The sequence below is a fragment of the Schistocerca piceifrons genome, unplaced genomic scaffold (assembly GCF_021461385.2).
Source record: "Schistocerca piceifrons isolate TAMUIC-IGC-003096 unplaced genomic scaffold, iqSchPice1.1 HiC_scaffold_1163, whole genome shotgun sequence".
In the NCBI taxonomy this organism is placed as follows: Eukaryota; Metazoa; Arthropoda; class Insecta; order Orthoptera; family Acrididae; genus Schistocerca; species Schistocerca piceifrons.
In genome coordinates this window covers 7,501-12,500 of record NW_025726976.1, presented here as the reverse complement: position 1 = coordinate 12,500, position 5,000 = coordinate 7,501, and the positions used below count along the sequence as shown (strand labels likewise).

Sequence of the window (5,000 nt, the reverse complement as noted above, 5' to 3'; positions counted from 1 at the left end):
CTCTGATCACGCACCACTCTCTGCTTCTAACAGGCGCACATACAATATGTAAGCACCAGCATGGAACAACATCCAGTGCATCCTCTCCGCCACATTACACAATCCACACTATCACAACCAGACCAGGAGGTCCATGCGGAAAATAGAATATCCCACCCTTTCGACATCCACCATTGCGCAGATAAGGCACCAACACCCACACATGTCCTATACAACGGTGCACCCAACATCACAATAGTACCTCCTGTCACAGCGCACAAACAATGACATGAGTCAAAGACACAGGTCTGACACAAGCATAGAATTGGAGCGCCGCCTCTAATAAGCCAAAGGTGCATCCTGACGTGACAAATCTCATCATGTCACAAGCATTCACTTACTATAATCACTATCAACGAACCTGCCGCCCCGCCCCCCCCCCCCCCCCACACCTTTCCTTACAACAACGTGTAACCTAACCTAACCCATGTTGTACCTTAACCTAACCCATGTTGTACCTTAACCTAACCCATGTTGTGCCTTAACCTAACCCATGTTGTGCCTTAACCTAACCCATGTTGTCCCCTAACCTAACCCAAGTTGTCCCCTAACCTAACCCATGTTGTCCCTTAACCTAACCCATGTTGTGCCTTAACCTAACCCATGTTGTGCCTTAACCTAACCCATGTTGTCCCCTAACCTAACCCATGTTGTCCCCTAACCTAACCCATGTTGTGCCTTAACCTAACCCATGTTGTCCCCTAACCTAACCCATGTTGTGCCTTAACCTAACCCATGTTGTCCCCTAACCTAACCCATGTTGTCCCCTAACCTAACCCATGTTGTCCCCTAACCTAACCCATGTTGTGCCTTAACCTAACCCATGTTGTGCCTTAACCTAACCCATGTTGTCCCCTAACCTAACCCAAGTTGTCCCCTAACCTAACCCATGTTGTCCCCTAACCTAACCCATGTTGTGCCTTAACCTAACCCATGTTGTGCCTTAACCTAACCCATGTTGTGCCTTAACCTAACCCATGTTGTCCCCTAACCTAACCCATGTTGTCCCCTAACCTAACCCATGTTGTGCCTTAACCTAACCCATGTTGTCCCCTAACCTAACCCATGTTGTGCCTTAACCTAACCCATGTTGTCCCCTAACCTAACCCATGTTGTCCCCTAACCTAACCCATGTTGTCCCCTAACCTAACCCATGTTGTGCCTTAACCTAACCCATGTTGTGCCTTAACCTAACCCATGTTGTCCCCTAACCTAACCCATGTTGTCCCCTAACCTAACCCATGTTGTCCCCTAACCTAACCCATGTTGTCCCCTAACCTAACCCATGTTGTCCCCTAACCTAACCCATGTTGTCCCCTAACCTAACCCATGTTGTCCCCTAACCTAACCCATGTTGTCCCCTAACCTAACCCATGTTGTCCCCTAACCTAACCCATGTTGTCCCCTAACCTAACCCATGTTGTGCCCTAACCTAACCCATGTTGTGCCCTAACCTAACCCATGTTGTGCCCTAACCTAACCCATGTTGTGCCTTAACCTAACCCATGTTGTCCCCTAACCTAACCCATGTTGTCCCCTAACCTAACCCATGTTGTCCCCTAACCTAACCCATGTTGTCCCCTAACCTAACCCATGTTGTCCCCTAACCTAACCCATGTTGTGCCTTAACCTAACCCATGTTGTCCCCTAACCTAACCCATGTTGTCCCCTAACCTAACCCATGTTGTCCCCTAACCTAACCCATGTTGTCCCCTAACCTAACCCATGTTGTCCCCTAACCTAACCCATGTTGTCCCCTAACCTAACCCATGTTGTCCCCTAACCTAACCCATGTTGTCCCCTAACCTAACCCATGTTGTGCCCTAACCTAACCCATGTTGTCCCCTAACCTAACCCATGTTGTGCCTTAACCTAACCCATGTTGTGCCTTAACCTAACCCATGTTGTCCCCTAACCTAACCCATGTTGTCCCCTAACCTAACCCATGTTGTGCCTTAACCTAACCCATGTTGTGCCGTAACCTAACCCATGTTGTGCCTTAACCTAACCCATGTTGTGCCTTAACCTAACCCATGTTGTGCCTTAACCTAACCCATGTTGTGCCTTAACCTAACCCATGTTGTGCCTTAACCTAACCCACGTTGTCCCCTAACGTAACCCACGTTGTCCCCTAACGTAACCCACGTTGTCCCCTAACGTAACCCACGTTGTCCCCTAACGTAACCCACGTTGTCCCCTAACGTAACCCACGTTGTCCCCTAACGTAACCCACGTTGTCCCCTAACGTAACCCACGTTGTCGCCTATCGTAACCCACGTTGTCGCCTAAACCTGCTCTGTAATTGTTATACGACTCGTTCAATTAGTGTAGTGTTGCCCACCCGCAACCCTCGCAATATAGTTCGCTACTCGCACTGCCCGCTCCCCTGTGTATCGCTTCATGTTAAACACCTTGCAAGTCTTGCTGACTTTCCACATGCTCCTGCTGTACACTGTAATGTGGATGGCAGCAGGGCGTACATGCCGCCCCCCCCCCCCCCCCCACCTCTCCCCACGTCCCCACCTTGCCCCCTGCCTTCGCAAGGTGGTTGGTGACAAGTTTGCATGTTCAATGCCCTTCGCATGCGACGTACGCAGGCTACGTTGTGGTGCGGCCTGTGTCAACTGTCCGCTGATGTCGTACGCGTGAACCACAATCTGTACTGCACATTCGTCCTTATGTACTGAATGATACATCGTGGCACATGTGTGACCGTACAACGACTGCGCCCAAAAACGGCGGACCATACAGTGCAAATATTGTGCACGCAGCTACGTGTCGTCTCCCTATGAGAGCTGGATTGCAGTGTGGTACGCCATAGAGACGTGTGGGAGGAACGGACGCCGTGGATGGCGATCAGCATGAGCTGTCTGTTGATGTATTCGGACCTAGTCGTCTCTCCTCACACACCGTGATGGCATGGTGCAGCGCGTTCCATATCTGCGACATGCTACAGAAGCCGGTTGACAGTCGTTCGAGCAATGGACATCGCATACGTACGGGGGCCACCTTCCACGTATTGTCTAGGCGTGCACATTTTGTTGCGTGTATGTGGGCAGACGTAGTGTGGCGTGACACCTGACACAGGCATGCAATAATGGTTGAAGTTGCAAATGGCGATGGACGCCTACGTTTTCTGGTGAAGTTACGCAAATGAAGAAATGGTAACCCGTTGTGGTGCGGTTGTTCTCGCTAGGGGTGAATCGGTGATGGCGACGATAGGTTGAGGTACTAACCGGTTGTTCCAGCGATACCCACCATGCCGACGAAACTGAACGGCATCTGGGTGTGAAGCGATACGCGGCGGTGGCTGGGTGGGACCGTCCCCGGCCGGTGAGGGGGCGCCTCCCGGCGTGCTGGCCGCGCGGTGCGTGGGCGCACGCGCTACAGCCGGCTGGTGGGGGCGGCCAGTGGCAGGCGCGCCGGCCGACGGACGCGGCAGGCGTCGCAGCTGCGCGCCGGCGCACCCTGCGCGCGGCGCCGTGCGGCCAAAGTAGGTCCTCGCGGGCCCGGTGCGAAGCGCGGTGGACATCTGCAGTGTGCTGGTCCGATTGAGGACTGTGTGCGTTGAGGATGCGCCGCCGCCCGGCGCTCGGCGCCGCGACGCCGTCTGCTGCTCGGTCGCCCCAGCGGTTCTCGCTGGTGGTTTGTATCGCAGCTGTGCGGATGTGTTGGCGTGTGCGCTGTGCTGGGAGAGTTCGCTTCGGCACCCAAGTGGGGCTTTTGTCCTTCTGTGGCGCTGGCGTTGGAGCTGCCGGTCACCGTAGGTGGCGCGTGTTGTCTCCCGCCGGCAATGCCACGACAGCACGCTCCCGGGCCTCTGTCGGCAGCGGCAAGCTCAGTTGGGAGCACGGGTGGTCGCACCGAAAGCGTCTACTCGCCTAACTCCGGGCGATTGCGCCTCTCTCGAACCCGACCAAGTACTTGGGACGGCGCTGCGCGCCGCCGGGACCTGAGAGGGTTTCGAGGTGTATTGTGCAGGGGAGCTCAGCCTCCTCCTGTTTGCAGAATGATTGAGCGGACGCTTGCGTGTTCGCGCGGGCCCCCGGGACACACTCCCGGGCGGCCGGCTGCTCAGCTCTAGTTGACGCAGCTCCCTGGTTGATCCTGCCAGTAGTCATATGCTTGTCTCAAAGATTAAGCCATGCATGTCTCAGTACAAGCCGCATTAAGGTGAAACCGCGAATGGCTCATTAAATCAGTTATGGTTCCTTAGATCGTACCCACGTTACTTGGATAACTGTGGTAATTCTAGAGCTAATACATGCAAACAGAGTCCCGACCAGAGATGGAAGGGACGCTTTTATTAGATCAAAACCAATCGGTCGGCTCGTCCGGTCCGTTTGCCTTGGTGACTCTGAATAACTTTGGGCTGATCGCACGGTCCTCGTACCGGCGACGCATCTTTCAAATGTCTGCCTTATCAACTGTCGATGGTAGGTTCTGCGCCTACCATGGTTGTAACGGGTAACGGGGAATCAGGGTTCGATTCCGGAGAGGGAGCCTGAGAAACGGCTACCACATCCAAGGAAGGCAGCAGGCGCGCAAATTACCCACTCCCGGCACGGGGAGGTAGTGACGAAAAATAACGATACGGGACTCATCCGAGGCCCCGTAATCGGAATGAGTACACTTTAAATCCTTTAACGAGTATCTATTGGAGGGCAAGTCTGGTGCCAGCAGCCGCGGTAATTCCAGCTCCAATAGCGTATATTAAAGTTGTTGCGGTTAAAAAGCTCGTAGTTGGATTTGTGTCCCACGCTGTTGGTTCACCGCCCGTCGGTGTTTAACTGGCATGTATCGTGGGACGTCCTGCCGGTGGGGCGAGCCGAAGGCGTGCGACCGCCCCGTGCGTGCTCGTGCGTCCCGAGGCGGACCCCGTTGAAATCCTACCAGGGTGCTCTTTATTGAGTGTCTCGGTGGGCCGGCACGTTTACTTTGAACAAATTAGAGTGCTTAAA

At 53.9% G+C, this 5,000-nt stretch overlaps 1 non-coding gene across 1 annotated transcript in view; it reads left to right on the top strand.

The window, feature by feature from the left end:
• The first annotated feature begins 4,133 nt into the window (after nucleotides 1–4,133).
• Nucleotides 4,134–5,000, top strand: part of LOC124728483 — a 1,909-nt gene continuing 1,042 nt past the window's right edge. The window contains exon 1 of the ribosomal RNA XR_007007377.1: nucleotides 4,134–5,000. This exon is cut by the window's right edge and continues 1,042 nt beyond it. This is a non-coding gene — a ribosomal RNA (small subunit ribosomal RNA).